A 27,049-nucleotide genomic window follows, 5' to 3' on the forward strand; every position below is an offset into this window, starting at 1 on the left:
AATTGGTAAACCATTGACACAACTGACTTCATAAAGATATGGGGATAGCAATGGTTTGATCATTCCGGAACATAATAAAGTTATCTTCAGAATAAGTTCTTACCCAGAATAAGTTTCAGAGACTTCAGGTTTAGTAAAATGAAAACCAGAGATGGAACTGGTCAAAATCAATAATGAATCGTGAATTAACATCTTATATTTGGCTTTGCCTTCTTTCCTATTTATTGCACTTTTATGAATATCTGTGCTTGTGGGAAACAAATTATTTTTAGTATTTTTAGTATCTATTTTTAGAAACAATGAATAATCATAACAATCAATATTTATATAGCACTTTGTTCTACTTTTTAGTTGCTTCACATGTATTCACTAAGTTTATAAACTAATTACATTAAATAATTTCTTCCTTACAACAGTACTATTATTAAGCCCATTTTATAGATGGTAAAACTGATGCACAGTTAACTGAAATGATCTTCATGATGTATCACAGTTAACAAGTCGGCAAAGCCAGGATTCAAACCCGGCAATCTGAAATCAGATCCCATGCTTTTACCTCAATACAGTGTCTCTCAATCAAAATTAAGAAGGCCAATAAGATTGGGGCAATGTTAACTTAATTGGTTAAATATACCTGCTTGTAGGACCAATGATTTTGGAAAAAAGCATTTGTAAAGACACCTTTATGTATCAGACAGATCCAAATAAAGCACAACTGCCAGGGTCTTATAACACAATAAGGGTCTTTTCAGATCAATCCAGTGAACTAGCTTTGAGAGAACTCCAGTGTGTCTGATTTCCCTTCTGGAATTTGAATATTGGTCATCATTGTTCTCTAGGACTTGTTTAGTCCATTTCACTATAAGCTGTTAAATTCATGCCTATTAATAACATTTACCTGTTTGTGCAAGTTGTCAACAGATGTATTTCTATAAAATTTTTTTTGTATTGCTGTAAATATCACGATCTGACAAATCAAAAGCAAAACAAAAAAAATTCTTTAGTACAGAATTATTGACATTCCACCATGTACCAGCCACTGTCTTAGGTCCTGGGGCCACTCACTGTTTTAATTGTTCCTTAATGAACACAAAGCTTAGTTTCCTGTTTTGAGTACAGAGAAAGATAATAACTGGGTTTTTATAGACTCAAAAGTTGCTTCCTATTCACTTCATTTTTTTTCCCTTATCTTATGATACTGTTTTCTTCTAATGAGTAATACATCAGTGCCTCTGAAATGATCCAACTGTCTGCAGTGATTTTCTGGAAGAGTATGTTTTCAAAGATGTCACCTATTTGCAGAGAGAAGGAGGCACTATTAATAGTTAGCATAGTAGTCCAGCATTGCACTTAATGACAGAATAAGCTGAGATGAGATTTGGGACACAAGCCTTTAAATGTTTCATATGGTAACTTGCTTTGTTGCTTTTCCTCTAAGCGGTACTCTCTAATTAGTTCTACATGCTGCCAAAACTTTTCCAACATCTCATTGTTATAGCATAATAACCTTGGCCTACTTCTTACCGGGAATGTACCTGTGCTAGTTCTCTTCCACAGATTGTATGGTGTGAGGAAAATCAATAGCTCATTTTCAACATCAGTGAGATGGATAAGCCCAGAGGAATTTCAGCCAAGCTTTGCATTCTCCTGACAGGGAAATACATGTTTTTGCTATTTCAAGCTGCACAGTTTACAAGCAACAATTGACATTTTTGCAGAACTTCCCGGGGTCAGATCTATCACAGTGGCTCTTTAAAGTCTTACTGAGTGTATCTACAACCACCCTTTCCCACCAAGTTCAATTCCATAGAGCTTTCTATACTTGAATGTGCTCAATAAATGTTAAGACTGGCTGAATAATTGGAAGGAAGCTGTTAATCACCTGCAAAGCCAGATGGTGGTGACTGAACAATAAGTCTGAACACTTTCTATATGCCAAAAGGTGCAAGGTTAGTGTGATTGTGTTTTTCATTTTAAATACCTGTCAAAGGCAGTTTGAACTATAACCAACTCAATTTTTCTGATTGTTAGAAAAAGGACTTGTGGGAAGTTGATTTAATCAGAGCTGGAAGCCATTTTGTGCACTTGAACATAATTAATTCATATGTATATTGTGATGGGTATATGTGGCTACTTCTTAGAACTTACTGGTAGAAGATTAACTGGGACCAAAAACCCTGCATTTTTATTTATTTTATTTTGACCTTTTTTATTGAATCATAACTGATTATACATATTTTAGGGGTTCAACCTTGATGTATGTTGATCAAATCAATATTATTAGCATATATATTATTACAAATCATACTTATTCTTTATGCCCCTTATCTAATCTCTCCCCCTCTCCCTCCCTCCCACCTCCGATAACCCTAGATTTCTTCTCTAACCCTGCATTTTTGTTTATTTATTTATTTATTTTTAAAAGATGACTGGTAAGGGGATCTTAACCCTTGACTTGGTGTTGTCAGCACCACACTCTGCCAAGTGAGCTAACCAGCCATCTCTATATAGGGATCCGAACCCATGGCCTTGGTGTTATCAGCACCACACTCCTCCAAGTGAGCCACGGGCCGGCCCTAACCCTGCATTTTTAAATACTACTCATCGCGGTAGGATGCAACTTTATTAAAAATCATGACTCCTACAGAGAAAGAGTGAGAATAGCTATGATGTGGAATGTTATTGAAGTGAACACTTCTGGGAATAAGCATGTTTGAGAAGAACAAGACTTTAGTTCTTTATTCACTGCCAAGGCTCTCCTTTCTGAGAAGAATGCTATCCATGCCTCCTCACTGCCTTTTTCTCACCTAAAATCTCCAGTGCTATTTTATTTTAACCATGTCTCCACCTATTTCCACTAAACTCCCTTTCTCTAGGTGTAGAGACATAAAATTCTAACAATTATTTACAGAATGGGTTGAATTTTATAAAGAACATATTTTTCCCTTCTTAATACAATTCTCTGAAGTAAGTTCTTAATCCAGATGCACATGTGATGAAACTGAGACTCAGGACCATTGAGTGCCATTGTCCATGGCTATATGCTAGTGACCAGCAGAGTGGGCAAGGAAAAATGGTTGCCAGTTATCCATTCTCAGTATCTCTGCACATGTGGGTCTAAACCATTTGCATCTCAATTGCTTGGGTACTTGTTAAAAATGCTCACTTGTGGGCTCTATCCTAAAATGACTGAATCAGAATCTCTTGCAAGAGTGCCCAGGAATCTCAATTTCAATAAGTATTACAATTCCAATGCTTTCTTAGTTTATGAATCCCTGTATCATAATGTATGCTGTATGTACACACATAGCATATGTATGCTATATGTATTCATATGACAACATAGCATATGTATGTTATGTTGTCTTTGGGAAAACCATATAATGATTTTTATTTCATTGCACATTAGACTTTTGAGCAATTTTATGTTTGTTTGTTTGTTTAATACATCGCATCCTCAGAACAAGCACAAAACAGTTATTCATCTTCCTGTCTCTCCCTGTCCCCCAGTGCCTCAGAAGATGGAGAAACTGAGACTGTGAGAGAGAAAGTGGTTTTCCCCAAGTCACACAGTAAATCCCAGATTTGTAAGCATTCTTTCAGTTTAAAATACCACTACCTAAAATCATTCCAGTAAATCCGCTTTTTAAAGCGAATCTGTATTAGATGAGCTGAAGGGAAAAATACAAATACTTCAGTAATCGTCACTTCTGCAGTGTGGCCTGTGCCAATGCAGACATTGCAAAAGGAGTGTAGATCTTTTTCACTAGAAGTGATGAGCGACCTTGAGAGAAAATACAAGTAACACTGCCCTTTAAGAGCTAGTTTATATTCCAAATTCCGAGTGATCACATTATTTGTTTAGGTCTCCAAAGGTCTAATTAGAGAAAGCAGAGGTAATAAATCCAAAGCCTCTGTGATGGGTAGAGGGAAATATACTCTGGTTGCAGTTAGGTTGAATGATGATCCTACTAATACGGAAAACATGGCTGTTGACTAATGATTTCCTCTGATTTTTGTGTCACCTTTGAGAACGTTCCATGTGAGGAACTAAGGTTTAAGGAAAGTTGGCATTCACCTAGGATGGTATTTCTTAATTTCTGCAGTAAAATATGGAACGGTATAGCAAATTGCCACTGAAAAAGGTGAGTGAAGGATAAAAGAGCAAAAATAGCATGGAAGTGATTTAGTGAATTGATTAGTAACTCATTCTTCCATTACTTCCCCCCCAACCGTCCCCCAAAGTTATGATCCCTTCCTTCAGGGTTCAAGTCCTTGTCGCATTCTGGGCAACACTGAAGGACTCTGCCAGCTCCATCGCTCCCTGCGGGACGCGGGGAGAGTTTTGCTGCCACTTCATGAAAGCTTTTTAACTTCTCCCTCTGCCCGTGCGTGTTTACTCACCCCTCACAGGTGCGGATCTGGAGCATACTCCTCCCCACCCCCTCTCTATGCAAACCTCACAGCCTCAGTCCTACAACTGGGCTTCTGAGGACGATGGGTGATAGATAATTCCCCCAGAGTTTTATGGGAGGTGCTGAGATCACCACAAGAACATACTTTAAAGGGAGCAGAGCTACTCTGTGACCATGAACTCTCATCAAACATCCCAGCCTAACTGAGGCAAGCACTGAAGAATGAGTTATAAGCCAAGGGGGAGAATGATTTTCTCCTTCCTTCCCTGTGGACCACTCCTGCTCTCCATTCCAAGCCAAGGAAAGGGGCTCCAGAGAGACATTTTAATCTCCAGCTGTAAATTATCGGAACAGTTGTAGGTCCTGAGGCTTCTCTGGGGCCCAGCAGAACACGATGAGAGTTTTGGGGAGAGCCTTGCAATCATCAGCTAAAGTTGGGGCATGTGTTAATGTGTCACCTGCTTTATGTTTGGAGAAGCCTAAAGGTAGGCAGGAGGCTCAAACAGCCTGTATTAGCAGGGATTAAAAAGAGGGCAAGAACGGGAGCAAGGAGGCATGAGTTTCCACATTCTGGATGAATACTGTGGGAAATAGCTGAGCTGGAGCCATCATGATGTGACACCAGTAGTAAGAGGGCAAGGATTTGAGTCCAGGGGCAGGAGCTGAGAGAAAGTCACAGGAGGTCAGCTGGAGAGCGCACGATGCACGTCATCCCCTGGACCTTGCATCCAGATCTCCTAAGGGATCTTCACTGGCCATCACTCCTACCTGAGTTCTGTACTCCCAGTGTTTGTATACCCCTTCCTCTCTCTTTCTGCTCCTTTCCTTCATCTCTTTTCCCCAAATGATGCCCTTCCAACCCTTACAAATTCTCCTCAATTGCTTAAGGAGAGCAGTTTAGCTATCTGTGTCTTACTTCTCATCCATGCGCAAGTTGTTTGGCTAACTGCTGGTTCTCAAACTTTCTGGTTGAGAACCCCTTAATCTCTGTTGAAAAGTGCAGATAATCACAACTAATTTTATTTATTATCAATTTACTTTGTTTATTTGTTCAAATTTATTTGATGTTGCTTTCAAGAAAAAATGTCATAAAGAGAAGACGATCCCTTAAATTTAGGAAGTAAAGGGGTCCATTGTTATCAAACTTGATTTGATTACCATAATTAGGTCTGAAATTTCCTCACAGTGAAGAAAAGAAAGAAGACATAAAAGTTATAAAGCATTGACTTTCTGGCAGAAGAAAACATTCAAATTTTTCAGTATAGAAACTTTTTTTATAAACTAAATTCGAGTATAAATTTATTGCACGAGTCATAAAAGAACATAAGTGCTGTTAGTATGGACAGCTGTTGAGTTGAGACTGTATAAAGCCTGAGGCTTAATATTTCCCTGTAAGGGCAAGTCTGGAATAGTAGAAAGCACATGCAACTGGAATCAAAAGATCTGGATTTGAATCCTGGTCCTACAACTTTGGGAGAATTTGTCAAAGCTTATTGAGTTATCTAAACAACATTTTTCGTATCTAGAAAGAATAATACCTACTCATAGGTCTTTTATAGTGGAAAGAAAATAAATTAATATAGGTGAAAGTACATAAGTTTGCCTGGCTCAAACTAGAAGATCATTAAATGTTTCTTAAATTTTTAACCAGAGAATAGGAAGAGGAAGATATGGAAATATATTCCTCTGTCAACTACAAAAATTTTCCCTATAGCATTTAGCTTTATTTTTGCATTTTACATATGTAATTTTCCTTCTCTCAGGAATCTTATTCCCACATTAGAGACAGAAAATGAGGTTCTTGGATTCTAGATCGAGTTTGGGCAATAGAGATCCACAGACTCTCAAAAAATACAAAACAGAACAGAACAAAATCAACAGTAGTATCATTCTGCTTGGCTGTTCTTTTGAGAACCTGCTAGCATCCTCACCTTCTGAGGCATTTCAGGAGAGTTCTGTAGTGGGCTGAGCACTGTCTACCCCTGAAGTGGGGAGACCAGTAGGCTTCACAGCATGATGGGTGGCAAAGCAGAAGGTTTTTCCTGGATACCCAATAGAAATGTGACAACTTTCCAAATTAGCCTACAGAACAGAAACAGCTAAAGTCTCACCAGCAAGCAAGGGAATGTTGCTGCTCCAGGAGTACCAGAAGCTGAGCCCCAATATTAAATATATCTATGTCTATGCAACGAAATAGAGTAATTCCTCTAAGGGAACCTCAGTGTCTTCAAGGGCGTTCAGTTACAGCCCCTCAAAGGACTGATTTTCAACTTAAAACAGTTAATAAATGAATTAAAAGAGTTGTCCATACTGAGACTCCAAATTAAAACATAAAACATTAAATGGAAGAAATGTTTCAAAATATAGATAAAGAAAGACAAACAAATGAAAAATATCAGGGAATGTATAAAAGGCTTGGAAGGCAGATCTAATAGACCTAACTTCCAAATAATGGAAATTACAGAAGAAGAAAAAGGAATACATGGAAGAGAGGCTAAAATGAATTCCTTAAAAAAGGAAGAAAATTTGCCTTAGTTAAAGAATGACTTGAATCTGAAAATGCAGATTAAAGAGCTTGCTGAGGTCTAGAAAGAAATGGTCTTTTTTTTAAAAAAAGAGAAAAGACACATACCTAGGCATATCTAGGTAAAATTTCTGAGCTCCAAGAATAAGAGGAACACCTAAAAGTTTCCAAAAAGATAAAAATTCCTTACAAAGAAAAAACAGTTTTGTATCAGACTTCTTAGTACCTGCAATAAAAGCTAGACTGGAAAAAGGCCCTATAGACTGATCAGTAAAAAGGGACTGTACTCTAAGAATATCACATCTTGGATGATAATGTCTACCAATTAGAGAATGAAAGCTATTTGAAGACATTCAAGAATTCAAATAATTTCATGCCACTTCCCTGTCTGAGAAAAGCACTCAAGAATAGACATAATAAATAAATCGGAACAGAAACTTTGAGCTCTGAGAAGGGGAGAGGCATTGGCTACGTGCAAGTAATTCTGCACCTTGCATAGTTAAATCTAAATGGATAATATAGTGACAGAGAGACTGGGAATATGCGAAATGAGTCCTAAATAATGATAATCAAAAGGAAGAGACACACTTCAAGCAGACAATCTGTAAGTGACTGGGTGACCTAGAGCACCCCAGCTAGTGTGCAGTAGTGAGAATAATGGCCCCCAAAGATATCCACGTTAATTCCAGGAATCTGTGAATATGCTATGTTACCTGTCAAAGGGACTTTGCAAATGTGACTAAATTATGAACCTTGAGATGAGGAGATTGTTTTAGATTATCTGGGTGGGCTCAATCTAATCATATGACTACTTAAAGGCATAGAAACTTTCCCAAGCATGGTCAGTGGAAAGTTTGACTACAGAACAATGACCAGAAAGGTGCAGCATTACTGGCTTTGATTATATGTCTCTGTAAATAAGGTCGTCCCCTTCACCTGGATTTATATTGCACCAGATAATATATTATGAATTTATTTGTTTCTCATATATCTCTCCACGTTAGAATATAAGAGCCATGAAAGCAGGTATTTTATTTTGTCTCCTAAAGGAGTGCCTATTTCTAGCAGCCCATCAATAAAATATTTGCTGAATCAATGGATGAATGCAACACGCTCCCCAGCCATGTCTGATTCTTTGCCATCCCCTACATACTCTCTCTGTGCGACTTCTCCCATCACCTTCTGCTGAAAAGCCATTCAGACCTGAAACCTCTGCACAAACCTCATGTCTTCCATGACGGCTTTGCTAACTTTCCCAGCTGAAAATAATTTCTTTTCCTCCATTTCCATTTAACTTTCTATCAGTCTTGTTGTAGCATCTACCACATTCTGTCCCATGCTTTGTGTATTCAAATGATCTATCATATTTTTTTAATCAACTGTGTTGAGGTGTAACTTACATGTAATAAAAGGCACCCATGTAAGTCTACAGTTTGAGGAGTTTGCCAAATGTACACACTGTCTAACTACTAACTCAATCAATATGCAGACTATTTCCATCACCACAGAGACTTCTGCCATGTTCTTTGCAGTCAGGCAACCACAAACCCAATTTCCATCACTAGAGATTAGTTTGACAGATTCTAGAATTAGGATGGATTTTATAGCACAAACTTTTTTGAGTTTGGTGTATTTTACTCAGCATAATATTTTGAAATTCATCCATGTTGTTTTGTGTATTCGTGGTTCCTCTTTCATTGCTGAAGAGTATTCCATCACATAGATATATTACAATTTGGTTATCCATTCACCTGTCACTAAGCCATTTGCATGTTTTCAGTTTGTTCTATTTTGGATACAGCTGCAAAGAACATTTTTTGTTTGCTTCTTGTAGACATATACTTTTATTTATTTATTGTATAAGAGTAGAAGCAGTGAATCTTGTAATAAGTATTATTTATCTTTATAAAAATTGATAACATGTTTTCAAAATTAGTTGTATAATTTATACTCCTACAAGCAATGTCCTAGAGTTTATTTTGCATTTCTCTGATGACTAATGATGCTGGGCATCTTTTCATGTGCTTGTTGGCATTCCTATATCTTCTTTTCTACAGTAACTATTCAATTCTTTTGCCTGTTTTTATAATTGACTTGTTTGTCTTCTTCTTATTGAATTATAAGAGTACTTTATGTTTTCTATATTGATATAAATTAATTTGCATATATTTTATGTTCTTTATGTATTCTGGATACAAATCCTTGTAAGAAATTGCAAGTATTTTCTTCAGTTTTTGTTTGACTTTTCATTTTCTTAAAGTCATATTTTAAAAAGAAGAGGTTTAAGTAATTTTTCTTCAGTTAGTACTTTTTATGGCCTAAAAAAATCTTTTCCTTCCCCAGTGTCACCATTTTAAAGGCAATCATTGTCTCTGTTTCAAGGAATTGCTCACAGGTACCAGTGGTGACGTTTCTATGATTGCTGAATTCATGATTATTAGAACTGAAGAAGCATAGACTTACTGCAGCTAGTTCTTATCCCAGTTGTTCAGTTGATGCTTAAATATATAGGTGGTTAGCTCAAGCCATATGTGACACCATCAAAATGGGATTGCATCAGTCATAATGTTCCCACTAACTCTGTTTCAGCAACTACTCTCTTCTACAGGCACCAAATAAGCATAAATTTCAGTATCAGTCACATAGTTGCAAGCAATAGAAACCAGACCTGTTTTAAGCAATAAATGGATTTATAGGAAGGGTACTGGGTAGATCAAAAGATTTGGGGGAATCTGCAAAAGCAGTCTTGGAAACAAGGCAGGAACCAAGAGGGCTCTGGAGGCTGAAAGGCAGAAAGATTCTGGCATGAAGCTTCCTCTGGTGGTGCTCAATGTTCCTGCAGACACGCATCTCTGTTGGGTACCTCCTCCAGGCATCTCCGCCGCTGTTGCCTACCAGCTAGAGCAAATGTGAACTCTCCCTTAATTTTTGCATTATTTGCTCATGACTCCATATTTTGCACAAATGTATCAAATTTATTCTACATATTTTTATTGATCACCTTTTTCTAACACCGTCAGGCAGTGTTCTAGATGTTGGAGATATATTAATGAACAAAATTAATAAAAGTGTTTGCCTTTATGTGGCTTACGATATTGGAGAAAAGACAGAAAATAGCTATAAGTATGATTAATAAGTGACATGTGTAATATGAGAATATACTTGGTCCTGGTTTCCTTGAAGTAAGTAGAGGGTGCATCTTCTCACTTTGGCTTTTATAATAATCAAAGTGGGCACTTCATTGCATATATGCAAAGGGGAGTCCCTCTAATGTGAGGAAGGAATTGGATGTTGGAGAGTCAAGAAGAAAAATATTGCAATATGGACATCATTTAATTTGAAGAATAGTTGAATACTTGCTATTATTTTATATTTGCCCAATAATAGTTATTGACTACTTTGTTCCAAGAACTGTACAAGTCAGTTCTACATATATTATCTCATTTTATCCTCATAACAATCCAATGAGCCCTAAGTTACTATTCATCCTTTTGGAGATAAGGCAACTGGAGGTTCAGAGTAGTTATTTAGTTTGCTTGAGATTAAGAACAGGACTCATACCCAAGTACTTTCATTCTGTGGCCTGTGTTTCTTTCACTAGGCCATTCTCCAAATTAATAAAGAGGTTTAGTTACTGCAATCCCAAATGATGGGAAGTTTATTGTGTGTTCATCTACCATCAGATGGCTCCAGTTCTCCACCCCTATAAATGATAAATTCCACAAATGTCTCTAATCCACAGAATCAGCCTTAATGATTTTACGTATGGCCATCACCAATGCTTCAAAATAACAGCTGGCCCCTACTGCAGTTCAGGGCTGATTATTTCCTCTTCTGGGGATAAAAGATCGAGGTAGCGAAACAATTATTGCATCTTGCTCTGACTGACAAAGTGTTTCTCATCCATATCAAGTCAGGTCATAAAATACATAAAACTGCATAAAAATTACCAGCAAGTAGAAAAGTGTTTTCACTGACCTCAAAAGCACTCAAAGTCGCTGATCTGGGGGTCACAAGAAGGACCATGACTGTTGCTTGTTTTTCTCCATTAAGTGTTTACACTTGGCATCCTATTTAGCAATAAGCTCAAGGTTATGCTGTCAGTGCAAGATCATTAGCTTTACAATTTTTCAAAAAGTGTTGCCTTAGCAAATGTTCATCCCAACGTCAGTGAACATGTTTATATCCAGGTGTAAATCCTGTTGCTGGAAGAGCTGCTTGCTAATTACACTGGCTGCTGTTCTTTATTTCCCTGTGCATGGATTGGGCAGCAGAAATTCATCAGAAACCTTCTCTTCCTGAACGACATTAGCTGAAATTTTTAGCATAAGCTTGGGTAGTTGTGCCTTCGTAAGCAGTTTCCTTCTCTTATTTATCCAGAGCAAGGTCTAAAGAGCTGTGCCCCCTTCACTCCAGCATCATCAAGGCAGCCAGAAAAAGTGACAAATGCCTAGTTATGTCCGGTTTAAGTGGTGTCAGTTTGATGTCAGAAAATGTACTGGCTAATGGATATCTTCTTTCTTCCTTCTGTGAATGTTCCTTGAAAAGGTGGAGGTGGGGCAACTTGGGAGATGCACATGAGACTTTACAGAGCAGCTAGAATATGGTAGGCACTATGCTCAGGGCTTGCACTGCCAGGATAACATGTCATACTTTTCAAATAAACAAAAAGCAAAACCCTTAGCCTAGGAGAGGGAAGGACATGTCAAGAAATAATCACAATAGTGTATGGTAACTGGTATAAGAGCATTACATTTTTCCACAGAGGAAAGGACACAGAGGCAAAAGAAATGGCTTCTTCTGGGGAGTAGGTTGATAAGGCTTCATATAGAAGCTTAGATTTCATCTCACAGGTGAGGGAGAGTTCAACTGATTTAGTTTTAGAATCGTACGTTTCATACTTTCAGTGTTAACTTTGAATTATGCTGTCACCTATATTACTCCTTTCTCTTGCTTGCACCTTCAATGACTCTTGAAATATATTTCGTATTTTTGTGTATCACCAAACTCAAGTTATATATGCTATATTCGCATTTTTACTGATCGCTCCAAGCAGTAGGCAGCAATGACTAGGAGGCAGCTGGTTGAGTAGTTAGTTGTTGTTCTCCCCGCAGTTTTGGGCAAAGAGATAAATGAAGGCAGGGCTGCGGCAGGGAGGGAGGGGCTGGCCTGGGAGCTCTTTAGCATCCAATCCCGAGGAAGTGTTTAGGCAAAGGCACATCTGACGAGTACACGGCCTTTATAAGGGTCATCCGAGAATCTTGCTGCCAGGTGATACGTTACCCTGAAGGCAGGCATTAGACCAAATTCCACCAAATGTTCAAGTGTGGCTAGCAAGAAGGCACTAAAACAGGGCTTTGTAGAGTCTAAAGACTTGAGTTCCAGTTCTGGTTTGGTCACATTGCAGATGTGTGACTTTACATGAAACTACTTGTCCTACCTGCGCTTCAAGGTTGTGCTGAGGATGTAGCCAAATAAGGTACAGATGTATTAGTCAGGGTTCTCCAGAGAAACAAAACCAATAACCAATAGGAGAAATATATATATATATATATATATATATATAGAGAGAGAGAGAGAGAGAGAGAGAGAGAGAGAGAGTGAGTGTGTCAGAGAGCTGGAGAGAGCCAGAGACAGAGAGACAAAGACAAAGACAGAGAGGCTTATTATAAGGAACTGGCTCCCATGATTATGGAAGATGACATGCCCCAAGATCTCCAGGTAGAGTTGACGGTGTAGGTCTAGTCTGAAAGCAGCAGGCTCAAGACCCAGGAAGAGCAAGTTTCAGTTTGAGTACAAAAGCAGAAAATAACAACGTCCCAGCTCAAAGCTAGTCAGGCAGGAGTTCCTTCCCTCTTACTTCTATTCAGGCCTTCCACTGACTGGAATGTGGCCATCTGCTTTACCCCATCTACTGATGTAAATGTTAATCTCTCCAAAGGCACCCTCACAGAAACACCCAGAATAATGTTTGACCAAATATCTGGGCTCTCCATGGCCCAGCAAGCTAACATAAAATTAACCATCATAGTAGGCAAACTTGCTAAGTAAGTTAAAGTGTCATGTGACTGTAAGGTATCGATATGAGAAGTTCTCATAGCCCTTCCCCATCTACTGCACGCAGAAGAAAGGGGTTAGTTGTTCCTTCATCCAGTCATTCGTTACTGATTTGTATTCAAGGTCTATCACGTACCAGCCACTGTGCTTGGCTTGGGGATAAAACTGTGAGCAAAACAATTCCTATCCTCGTGGACATTATCACCTGCTGCAGAAACACACATTAATCACGTACTCACAAACATAAACATTGACAAATTGTACTTAGCGCTAGGGAGAAAAGGTACAAGGGGACTATAGTCTGGAACTGGGCATGGAGGGGGGTTGTCAGAGAAGGTTTCCTTGAGAAAGTGAAGCATGAACTGGGTTGGAGGATGAGAAGGAGCTGTAATATATGAAGAGAGGTGAAGGAAAAAGCTTTCATTTTTTAAAACAAATGTTTATTGAATGCCGCCACTTTTTTTAGGCAGTTGGGCTAAACCTCTGAACAAACCAGATAAAAAAAATCCCTGCCTTCACGAAACTTGTGATCCCGCTAGGAGAGACAGACAATAAACAAATAACAAATAAGTACGTTACACAGCATGATAGAAGATGACAGGTGATATGGAGACAGGAACAAGGTGGGGCAGGGTAAGAAGTCTTAGGAGTGTAGGAAGAGAAGGTAGTGCTGCCATTTTAAATGGGATGTCAGGTTTGGCCTCACTGAGAAGATGACATCTGAGCAAAGACTTATAGATGGTGAGACAGCTGGTCGTATGGACATCCAGAAGAATATTCCAGAGGAAACAGCCTGTGCAAATGTCCTAAGGCACTTAAGTGCACATAAGACGTGTTCGAGGAAAAGCAAGGAGGCCAGCGACTAGGGTAGAGTAGGTGAGGGCAGGGGAGGTCGGAGCTAACAACAGAATGAGCAACGCACAGAGCAAAATGCTTTATAGGGTCATCTCATCCAGTCCTCATAACAGCTCCATGAGGTTCAGAGTTGTAAAGGACCTGATTCAAAATTCCGTTCACCACTAATTCCATCCATCCCAAAGACTGCAAAAGTCTGCTGTGTGTAATGGTTAGAAATAGCACCGCTGGGGCCTGACTGCCACTCTGTATCCTGGTTCTGTTAACTACAAGCTGTGTGGCATTGGGCTAGTTATTAACCTCTCTCTGCTTCAGCTTTCACATTTATAAAAATGGAATGGTCACAATACTACCTCATATGATTCTTACGAAAACTGAATGAATTAATTTATGTGGAGTGCTTATGAATTGTGTCTGATATATTGTAATTACTCAAAAACTGTTAGAATGTTAGTACTGAATTCTATTCTAAGTGGTTACTCAAGCCACTACTGTGATTTTCCTTCTTCTAGCAAGTGTGAACTGAGCTACCTTCTGGGTGGTGATGATACAGAGATGAATGAGAGCAAATTGCCATGAGGTTCTGCTAGTGTGGAAGGTAGGAGCAAGATCTGAGCAGGGACAGATACTGTCCGAGGTAGAAGGTAAGATGAGAGACATAAGCAAGGAGCTTAGATGACACCACGTTGATGACAAAAACTTTTGACAGCTTTTCGGCAGTGGCAGAAGGAATAAGATTAGATTTGTGAATATATTACTGTGATTTCAATGTGGAGGGTGTTAGAAGATTCGTCGAGATGAGGGGCAGGCACAGTTAGAAAGCGTCTTGTGTTCCAGGAAGAAGACAGAGGGTCTGGACTAGGGTACTGTTACAAGGATGTAGTCAAAGATACACACCGAGATACTATATGTGAACTGATCAGACGAGTGAGATCAAGGAAAGCAAATAATCTAAGATAACCCCTACGTTTCTGGCATCTGAATGAATGGAAGGCCAACCATCAGATAGGAAATTGATGCAAACTGTTCTAAAGCCAATTTAGCAGGTCAGAAGATGCCAGATTATTTGGAAACTACGGCAGCCTCTGATAGAGTGGAGGTAGGTGTGTTCTATGCTTCCTTTTCCCTACAACCTTGCTGCAGATGGGGAGTTACCCTGAAAGCCAGTCTTAGACTAAATTCTACCAAATGCCCAAACATGATTACCAAAAGGTGCTACACTCTACACCAGGCATCAGACCAGCACCCTGAAGAAAAGACTTATAAAGAGTAAATCCAGGACTTTCTGAGTGAAGGGGCAGCCAGCCTTCTAGAGGGGTTAGTTTACAAGGTCCTCTGTGGAGTGGGACGATGCTAAACCACTGGGACTTTAGCATCAGTCCCTGCACCTGAGTTCTGATAGGCTTGCTGTGTTCTTACTCTGTGTTTGTATGAGTAGTGGAGCCTGTAGAACATTCCTAGCCAGTCACCCTTCTGGAACATGTTCATTTCTTTAATAAATAAAAAGAAGTTCTGCTATTCCTTAAGCTAATTACAAACTCCAGAGTCTTTGATTTTGATAATGATCATTCAATTGTTTAATAACCACCCTCGGAGCATTGGTTTTTGATGGTGCACTTCAGATACTACTTAACTGCCCCCCCCACCTCCCCTGAGGCATAGGTTAGAATTAATTTGTACAACTGTTTAAAATTTAAACATACTTCATAATTTTTATAAAGAAATATTTTTAAGGTAAATTACCAATATAATAGGAAGGTCTGTTGGAAAGTTCTAGACACACTAAATATAAAATGCCTATGGGGTCCAAGTGTATATGTTTAGCAGATATTTGCATATTTAAATCTAAGGTTCAAGAGGGGGGTCTTGGAAATGTAGAATTAGGCATCATCAATACAAAGGGTATTTAATCTAAAATAGATCACAAAGAGGGACAAAATAAACTGGCCTGAGCAGCACACATACAGTAAGAAATTAGTTTGCATAATTACCCTGGGTAGATTGCTTGATTTCTTTTCCTCATGGATAATAATCATACTGGCCACACTAATTGCATGTAGTAACTTACTGAATCCTCACAATAACTCTGTGAGGTAGGTTTTATTATTATTATTTCATTTATATAGAAGAGGCAACCAAGGCACAAATAGGTTAAGTAACTTGTCAAGATCACAAAAAAACAGTGTGGAACCTGTGCCTTTCACACTAAAATGAAAATAAAAATCCTGTCAGTAGGTGGTTTTACGAGGTGAGTGAAATGCAGGGATTTTCTTTCATTTGCTTATTTTTAAATAGAAGATTGGGTTACTCTCTCTAAATAAAATCTATTGCAATACTATTTCTTCCTGTAAGGCCCAACTCTGTCTTCGAGTTTAACGGAGCTTCTTCATTAAGCAATGTGTGTCTGGGAAGCAGCATTTTTAAGCAGCAGGTTGAGGGGAGGGCAGCCTGTGACAGTAACCAGAGCAGGAATCTCAGGCATCTGTGACACTTGATTCTCTCTCCTCTTAGGTGTTTGGCTCATCAGCCAGGTCAGGCACCTACGAGAACAATATTTGCATGACTCTCCCCCGTGGGCTGCAGGGCAAATATGCTTACCGATGGCACCTCTCTGCATTTTCTTCTCTCTTCTCAGAGCTCCTGAATGGAATTTAGAGATCTCCTGCCGGCTGCCAGGTAGAGAGTAATAGCCCACCCCTGGCACTGGGTCACAGTCATAAATTATTCCTGCAGCCACTGAGAGCAAATTCAAATGGCTTTTTCCCAGGAGACAGCATAGGCTGCGAGCAATGTAGCACGTTTCCTCCTTAAGGTGGTTCCACAGCATAGGACCACTCCTTCAGGTACTGTGTGGTGCCAGTGGGGGTGGGATTGGCCATTTCACATGTACAAAGAGACTAAATCTTAGACCTTTTCTTGATCATTCCAGATGATTTTAACCACCTGGATAGAGGAAGAGACTGTGGAATGTGCGGTGACACACACACACTGCCAGGGGTAAGATCTGAAATCCACCCTTGCTAGCTGGGACACCTTGGGCACATTATGTCACCTCACTATGCCTTAATTTCCTCACTTATAAAATGAGCATTATAGTAATATCTGCCTCATAGCCAATGAGAAGATCTTAATAGCCCTAGGTAGGACATAGTGTTCGGTAACTGTTAGCTAGTATTATTACCATCATTAAATACAGTCTGAGAGCAAAAAGAGATGACTGGGATAAGGCATTCTTTGTACACCTTTATATCTGTGACTCATCTGCCTGTAATACACCATGAATTGATATATTTTATAAATCCCATTATCTTATAAACAGGACAATTATATGTGTTGCATATATTTCTTTTTTATTTGAAGCATTTTAAAAAAAAATTTAAAACTTTGGATCACAATTTTTTATAGTCCTGTTTTCATCCATCTTTATTTTTTAATATTCAGAAAGCTGAGGAAATGAAAGCAGTTGGGGCTGTTTCCCATGCCTGAAAGGCTTTGCATTTAACATTGTGATTGCCATCAGAGTGGGTCCTATTGCATATTGCACTTGCAGTAAGCTGAGCATATTAATTTTTTACTTATTTTTTAGTACACTTTATTTTTTAAAAAGCAGTTTTGAATTTACAGAAAAATTGAGCAGAAAGTCCAGAGATGCCATATGTTCTCCTACACGCATTTCCACTGTTACTAACCTCTTACATTAGTATGGTATCATTGTTAAAATGACTGAACCAAAACTGATGCACTATTATTAGCTAAAGACCATCATTTATTCAGATTTCCTTAGTTTTTACAATGTCCTTTTTCTGTTCCAGGATCCCGTGGTAGGATGCCACATTACATTTAGTTATTAAGTCTCCTTAGGCTCCTCTTGGCTGTGACATTTTCTCAGCCTTTTCCTTACTGTTGCTGACTTTGATAGTTTTGAGTACTGGTTAAGTAGCATGCCTTTCTTTTGTAATTGGTCTGATGTTTTTCTTATAATTAGACTGGAGTTTTAGGTTTGGGAGAGGAAGACCACAAGGTGAAGTGCCATTTCATCACATCATGTCAATGGTACATACTGCCCTCCTGACTGATGACTGCTTATGTAGATCTAGATCACCTGGCTAAGTAGGATTTGCTAGGTTTCTCCACTGTGACGCTACTCCTTTTTCTCTCCTTTCCATATTTTATCCTTCGGAAGGAAGTCGCTATACACACCCTGCATTGAAGAAGTGCCGAGTTATACTCCTCCTTCATTAGGGTAGAAAATCTACATTAATTATTTGGAATTCTTTCTGCATGGGAGACCTGACTGCCCATTTATTAAGTTAATCGATTATTTATTTATGTAAGCATGGACTCATGGATATTTATTTTATACTTTGGGTTATAATCCAATACTACTTTATTATTTTCTTGTTCAAATTGTTCCAGCTTTGGCCATTAGGAGCTCTTTCAGGAGGCTACTGTGTCCCTTTGACATACCCCATCAATGTGTGTGTCTGTTTTTATTGCCTCCTGATTTTCTGGCACGGTAAGATGCTCCAGGCTCATCTTGTATATTTCCTGCCCTAGTCCTAGAACCAGCCAGTTCTCTAAGGAGCTTGGTTTGGAGAATGGTGTTAAAAACCAGGGGCTGAGTGCTAGGTATGTTCATTGCTACTGAGGTGTCACTTCCTTTAGGCCCTCTCAGTTGACAGAGCAAAGAAGTGTAGGTGTGTACTAACTGGTGTATACATATGTATCTATATATACTTCTATTTGTAACCGTCTGTAATTGTGTTAAACTAAACTGAGTTCACGTTGTTGCCTCCAGCTTTAATCCGTTACTACATGGATCATTTTAGGCTCCTCCCTTGCTCGTCTGTAAATTCCCACTCCCACAAGAGAAACCTGGCTCTCACCATCCCTGATCCACTTTTTTAATTGTTCAAATCCAGTACTGTATCAATGTTTAATAGTATCAGAATTGTAACCCTGTATCCCTATGGGATACAGTGCCTGTATCAGTTCCTTTTGCTTTTAGTCTTAGAAACTGCTCATTACCAAAGTTGCTTAGGTCAGCACCTTTTCCCACCACCTCCTTCAGGGAGGTTGTTTCATACATTTTTAATATGATTAAACTCTCTTGTCACAGTCTGCATTCTTTTTTGGGATCTTGCAACTTCCTAGATGATGTCTCTCTTTTTTAAAAAAACATTGCATACATTAAGGTTCACTCTTTGTGCTGTAAAGTTCTATGGGTTTGACAAGTGTATCATGTTGCGTACCCACCATTATAACATCATACAGAATTGTTTCACTGCCCTAAAACTCCCCTGTGATTTGCCCATAAACAGTGATTTACCCTCCCCCCTCAACAGAACCCCTGGAAACCACTGATCTTTTACGGTCTCTATCATTTTGCCTTTTCCAGAATGTCAAATATTCAGAATAATTTGAATCATATAGTATGCTGTATTTTAGGACTGGCATCTTTCACTTATTAACATGCATTTAAGCTCTCACCATATTTTTTTGTGGAGCATTTATTTTCAGCACACTTATTTTCATTGCTGAATAATATTCCATTGTATCAATGTAAATTTGTTTATTCATTCATCTATTGAAGGACATTTTGGTTGCTTCCAGTGGTTGGAGATTATGAATAAAAGTGCTATAAACATTATTTGTGCACAGGTTTTTGTTTGAACCTGTTCTCTTTTTCTTTTTAACTTCAACATTTATTTTTACATTTTTGTGGGGTATAGTGTACTGTTTCAATACATGCATAGATTGCACAATGATTCACTTAGGGTAGCCAGCCTAGTTCTGTACCCATTAGTCCACCACTTCTCCTCACTACCTCCCCCACCCCCTCCTGTCCTCTGGTAACCATTATTCTACTCTCTCTTTCTATGAAAATCACTTTTTTTTTTAGATTCTACATATGAGTGAGATCATGCAATATTTGTCTTTCTGTGCCTGACTTACTTCACTTAACATAATGGTTTCCAGTTCCATCCATGTCGCTGCAAATGATGGGTTATCATTTCTTTTTACAGCTGAATAGTATTCCATTGTGTACATCTGCCACAGTGTTTTTATACACTCGTCCATTGATGGGCATTTAGGTTGATCCTATCTCCTCACTATTGTGAACATGGGAGTACAAATGTCTTTTTGAGGTACTGATTTCATTTCCTTTGGGTATATACCCAGTTGTGAGATAGCTGGGTTGTGAAGTAAATCTATTTTTAATTCTCTGAGGAACCTCCATACTGTTTTCCACAATGGCTGTGCCAATTTACATTCCCACCAACAATGTAGGAGTTTCCTTTTCTCTGCATCCTCACCAGTATTTATTATTTTCTTTATTTTTGATAATAGCCATTCTAACAGGAGTAGGATGATATCTCACTGTGGTTTTAATTTGCATTTCCCTGATGATTAGTGATATTGAACATTTTTTCATGTGCTTGTTGGCCATTTGTATGTCTTCTTTTGAGAAATGTCAGTTCAGGTCCTTTGCCCATTTTTTAATTAGGTTATTTGTTTTTTGGTGTTGAGTTGTTTGAGATCCTTTTATATTCTAGATATTAGCCCCTCGTCTGATGTGTAGTTTGCAAACACTTTCTCCCATTCTCTTCAGGTAGGTTGTCTCTTCAGTTTGTTGATAGTGTTCCTTGCTGTGTAGAAAATTTTTAGTTTGATGTAGTTACTTTTGTGTATTTTTGGTTTGTAGTCTTGGTCAAAAAAGTGCTGCCCACTACCATTTCGTGTAGCATTTCTCCTGTTTCCTTCTGGTAGTTTCATAGTTCAGATCTTAAATTTAGGTCTTTAATCCATTTTGAGTTGATTTCTGTGTATGGTGAGAGATATGGGTCTAGTATTTCAATCTCCTGCATGTGGATATCCAGTTTTCCCAGCACCATTTATTAAAGAGGTTGTCTTTTCCCCACTGTATATTCTTGGCACCTTTCTTAAAAATCAGTTGGCTGTAAGTGTGTGGCATTATTTCTGGGCTCTGTTCTGTTTCATTGGTCTCCTTGTCTATTTTTATGCTAGCACCATGCTGTTTGGGTTACTATAGTTTTATAGTATTTTATATTACAGTGTAGTATATTTATAGTATATATTTTGAAGTCAGAAAGTGTGATGCTTCCAACTTTTTTCTTTTTAATCAAGATTGCTTTAGCTATACAGGGCATTTTGTGGTTCCATACAAATTTTAAGATCATTTTTTGTATTTCTGTGAAGAATGTCACTGGTATTTTGATAGGGATTGCATTGAATGTATAGATTGCCTTGGGAAATATGGACATTTTGATGATGTTAATTCTTCCAAACCATGAACATGGGACATCTTTCCATTTATTTATGTCCTCTTCATTTTTTTTCACCACTGTTTTATAATTTTCATTGTAGAGGTTTTTCACCTCCTTGGTTAAATTTACTCCTAGGCATTTCATTTTTTGTTGGCTATTGTGAATAGAATTATTTTCTTGATTTCTTCTTTGGCTATTTTGTTATTGGTGTATAGGAAGTTACTGATTTTTGTGTGTTGATTTTGTATCCTGTCACTATACTGAATTCATTTATTAGTTTTAGTAATTTTTTGGTTGAGTCTTTATGGTTTTCCTTGTATATGATTATGTCACCTGCAGATAGGGATAATTTGACTTCCTCCTTTCTGATCTGAATGTCCTTTATTGCTTTCTCTTGCCTCATTGCACTGGCTAGAACTTCCAGTCCTATGTCGAATAAGAGTGAGGAAAGACTTGTTCCAGATCTTAAAAGAAAAGCCTCCAATTTTTGTCCATTTAGTACATTAGCTGTGCCTTTGATGTATATGGCCTTTATTGGGTTGAGGTACATTCCTTCTATACCTAGTTTGTTGTGTGGTGTATCACATTTATTGATTTGCATATATTGAACCATCCTTGAACCCCTGGGATGAGTCCCATTTGATCATGGTGAATTATCTTTTTGATGTGTTAGATTCTGATTGCTAGTATTTTGTTGAGGATCTTTGCATCTGTGTTTATTAGATATATTGGTCTGTAGTTTTCTTCTTTTGTTGTAACTTTTTCTGGTTTTAGTATGAGGTTAATGTTGAGCTTGTAGAATGAATTTGGAAGTATTCCCTCTTCTTCAAGTTTTTGGAAGAGTTTGAGAAGAATTGGTATTAGTTCTTTAAATGTTTGGTGGAATAATTCAGCAGTAAAGCCATTTGGTTCTAGGGATTTCTTTGGGGGAGGCTTTTTATTACTGTTTTAATCTCATTACTCGTTATTGGTCATTTAGGTTTTCTAGTTCTATGTGATTCAATGCTCTTTCTTGCTTTCCATTTGAGCCCTGTGGTTGAGCTAAACTGCTGCTTTGCTGCTGATTCTCTGGCGAAGACTTTTTGTGCAGATTGGATTGTAACCGTTGGCTTTTTAATCACTTCTGGGTCTTGTGAGGTCTGATGCACCTGAGCTGTGTGGAAATTCTGGCCTGGGACTGAATATTTCTTTGCAAACTGTACCTGCTGCGGTTCTATTGCTCTAATCAGTGTACTGATTGGAAGGCAGATCAGCTGCCTACACTACACCCAGTGTTCTCCTGGTGGGTCAGCTTCCCTCTCACACGCCAAACACTTTCCGTGGGGTGGACCATGCACCAGTCCCTCATGATGACTTACTGGCCTCTGGGTGTCTCCTTTTGTTTGTTGGCTGAAGCCCCTTGCTCCAATGTGGGTCCACGGGAACACTGTCAGTGGTCTTGCTGGCCTGGGGGCTGGTTGGTGCGCTCTGAGTCCCTCTTCTTCCCTGCAGACTCCAAGCAACGTCACACAAAGGTCTCAGCTGTGGCTACTGCTGGCTCCTGCTCCACGTGCTGCAGCTTCTTACAGCCTCTCACCTGGCCACCCTGAAGCAGTTGCAGCTCAAAACAGTTGGAGCAGTTCTCCCTTTTGCCAGGTCTTCTCCGGCCTTCACAAACTCCACGGGTTTCTCCTCTTCCCCCAAGCTCCAGCAATCCCAGGTTGGCAGTCTCTGCTTAATAGTTGTACATTGATCAGTTATTGTGGAGAGTGATGCTGGGGACCATCTGTTCTGCCATAATGGTGATGTCATCCTTGAACCTAAGTTTTCAGATCAATTGGGTAAATACCTACATAATTTCTGGATTAGATGGTAAGACTGTGTTTAGCTTTGTAAGAAAATATGAGACTGTCTTACAAAGTGGCTACATAATTATGCATTCTCACCAGCAATGAATGAGTTCCTATTGTTCCTCATCCTCATTGCATTTTGTTTTATCAGATTTTTTTGTTTAGAATTTAGACATTCTAATATGTGTATTATCTCATTGCTTTTTTAATTTGCAATTCTCTAATGACAAGTGATGTTTAGTATCTTTTTTTATGATGATTTCCTATGTGTATATACTCTTTGGTTAGATGTTTTGTTTGTTTTTTAATTAGGTTTTCTTATTACTGAGTTTTAAGAGTTCTTTTTATGTTTTGATACTAGCCTTTTATTAGACTTGTGTTTTACAAATATTTTCTTCCCATCTGTGGCTTATCTGTTCACTTTCATAACAGTGTTTTTAATCTTAACAAAGACCCACTTATGAATTTTTTCTTTCATGAATCATATTTTGGTGTTGTGTCTAAAACTTCATCACTAAACCCAAGGTCTAGATTTTCTCCTATATTTTTCAACAAATTTTATAGTTTTTTTATTTACAAGTAGGTCTATGATTCATTTTTAGTTTGTTTATGAAAGGTTTATATGGACTGTGTCTAGATCTATTTTTTTTTTTTTGCATTTAGATGTACAATTTTTCTAGCATCATTTCTTGAAAAGACTATCCCTTCTTTTTTTATGGTAACTCTATTTTTAATTTTGAGGGATCTGCATACTCTTTTTCATAGAGGCTGCACCGTTGTACATTTCCATCAACAGTGTACAAGGGTTTCAATTTCTCCATATCCTTGTTAACACTTGTTTTATTTTCTAACATTTTAACATTTATTTGTACATATTTGAGGGATATAGTATGTTGTTTCAATATGTGTGTATGCTGTACATTGATTCACTTAAAATAGGTAGCATAGTTTTGTACCTGTTATTCCACCACTTCTACCTCCCCCTGACCCCCTCCTGGTCTCTGGTAATTATTATTCCACTCTTTAATTCTATGAGAAACTTTTTTTTTTAGATTCCACATGTGAGTGAGTTCATGCAGTATTTGTGTCCCTGTGCCTGTCTTACTTCACTTAACATAACGGACTATAGTTTCATTCGTGCTGCAAACGACAGGATTTCACTTTTTTTATAACTAGATAGTATTCTGTTGTGTATATATACCACAGTTTTGTTATCCATTTATTCTTTGTTGGGCATTTAGGTTGACTCCATCTCTTGGCTATTGTGAGTAGTGTTGCAACGAACATGAGAGTTCAAGTGTCTCTTCAATATGTTGATCTCATTTCCTTTGGGTGTGTATACCCAGTAGTGGGATTGCTGAGTCATAAGATAGTTCAATTTTCAATTCTCTGAGGAACTTTTGTACTGTTTTCCACAATGGCTCTACCAATTGACATTCCCACCAACAATGTAGGAGTTTCCTTTTCTCTGCATCCTCACCAGTATCTATTATTTTCTTTATTTTTGATAATAGCCATTCTAACAGGAGAAGGATGATATGTCACTGTGGTTTTAATTTGCATTTCCCTGATGATTAGTGATGTTGAACATTTTTTCATGTGCTTGTTGGCCATTTGTATGTCTTCTTTTGAGAAATGTCAGTTCAGGTCCTTTGCCCATTTTTTAATTGGGTTATTTGTTTTTTGGTGTTGAGTTGTTTGAGTTCCTTTATATTCTGGATATTAGGCCCCTGTCTGATGTGTAGTTTGCAAACATTGTCTCCTATTCTTTTTTGAAAAATTTAAAAATTGAAACATAATTGATTATTCATATTTGTGGGGTACACAGTTGACTATCAGTATTTGTTTACAATATGTGATCAAAGCAGTATTATTAGCACATTTATCACTTCAAATTGTAATTATTCTTTGTGTCCATTAACCAATTTCTCCCTAACTCCCCTAACCCACCCCCTTTCCCACCTCTAGTAACCATAGATCTGTTGTCTCCTGAGAGTTCAACATATTATTTTGGTTCTTTTTTCTTTTCTTTCTTTCATCCCACTTATGAGTGAAGACATGCAGTATTTCTCTTTCTATGCCTGGCTTATTTCACTTAACATAGTTTGCTCCAAGCTTATCCATGTCACTGTGAATGGCAGAATTTCATTCTTTTTTATGGCTGAGTAGTATCCCATTGCATATATATACCACATTTTCCTTATCTGGTTGTCCATCGATGGACATTTAGGTTGGTTCCATATCTTGGCTATTGTAAATAGAGCTGCGATGAACATGGGAATGTAGATATCCCTTTGACATAATGATTTCCATTCCTTTGGGTATATACCCAGAAGTGGAATTGCTGGATTGTGTGGTAGTTCTATCTGTAGTTGTTTGAGAAATCTCTATACCGTTTTCCATAGTGGCTGCACTAATTTACAGTCCCACCAACAGTGTAGGAGGGATCCCCTTTCTCTGCATCCTCTCCAGCATTTGTTCTTCTTTGTCTTTTTGATAATAGCCAGTCTAACTGGAGTGAGATGCTCTCTCACTGTGGTTTTAATTTGCATTTCCCTGATGACTAGTGATGTTGAGCATTTTTTCCTGTATCTGTTGGCCATTTGTATGCCTTCCTTTGAGAAATATCTATTCAGCTTCTTTGCCCATTTTTAAATTGGATTATTTGGTTTTTTACTGTTAAATTTTTTTAACTTGCTTGTATATTCGAGGTATTAATCCCTTGTCGGGTGTATAGTTTGCAAATTTTTTTTCCCATTCTGTAGGTTGTGAAAAGATTATCCTTTCTTCATTGAATTGCCTTTATCTAAGTTATTGAATTTGAGGACAAAGAGTTGTTCATAATTTAAAAAAAAAATTATCCTTTTGATTTCCCTGTGATCAGTACAAGACTACTTCAAAAAGTTCATGGAAAGATTCATATTTTTCAAGTCTATTTTTTCATGAAATTTTTGAAGTGCCCTCATAGTAATGACTACTTTTTCATTTCTAATATTGGAAATTTGTGTCTTCTCTCTTTTTCCTAGTTAGCCTGGTGCTAGGGCTTAAATTGTTGTCCCCTCCAATACTTATGTTGAAACCTAATGGCCAGTGTAACAGTATTAAGAGGTTGGACCATTAAGAGGTGATTAATGGGGGCCCCATGAGGGCCCCACTCTTATGTGTTTGGCCTTCTCCCTTCCTCTCTCTCTTTCTCATTTGCTTTTGCTTTCTGCCATGGGATAACACAACATAAAGTCCTTCATCAGACGCCAGCCCCTTGAGCTTGGACTTCCCTGACTCCAGAACTATGAGAAATTTATGTTAATTATAAATTACCAAGTCTCAATCAAGCATTCTGTCATAGCAGGAAAAATGGACTAACACAGGAATTGATATCAGAATTGTGAAATAACTATTCTGGACTTATTGGTAAGATATTTGCATGTCAGAGGGTAAGAAAAAAAATCTGACTAAAATTCAGGAATTTTCTATCTCAGTGAAATTTCTAGAGTTCCAGTGGTGTGGCTCATATTGAGATATTTTTTCTAAGGTGAAGAATAACTTGTTGCTTTCTGGCCCCTCCTACAACCATGAAAGAGGCACAATGCCAAGTGGACCTATTTAGATTTTGAAGGCAACACATGCCTCATTTGGGTGTGCTACTCTAGCTCATTTACTGAATGAGTTGAAAATCTGCTAGTTTTGGATGTGTCCCAAAATAGGAGACAGCTCTGCAACAGGTCCAGGCTGATGTGCAAGCTTCTCTGCCAGTTGGGCCATATGATCCAGTAGATTCAATGGTAATACAGGTGTTAGTAGCAGATAGGGATACTGTTTGGAGCCTTTAGCAGACTCCTGTAGGTGAATCAAAGTGGAGGCCCATATGATTTGGGGGCAAGTCTCTGTCATTATCTGCAGGTAACTACTCTCCTTTTGAAAGACGGCTTTTGGACTGCTACTGGGCCTTGGTAGAAACTGAATACTTGACCATGGGCCACTGAGTTACCATGCGACCTAAGCTGCCTGTCATAAGCTAGGTGTTATCTGACCCAAGAAGCTATAAAGTTGGGTGGGCATAGCAGCACTCTATCATCAAAT

This window comes from Cynocephalus volans, chromosome 12 (assembly GCF_027409185.1).
Source record: "Cynocephalus volans isolate mCynVol1 chromosome 12, mCynVol1.pri, whole genome shotgun sequence".
Taxonomy (NCBI): domain Eukaryota; kingdom Metazoa; phylum Chordata; class Mammalia; order Dermoptera; family Cynocephalidae; genus Cynocephalus; species Cynocephalus volans.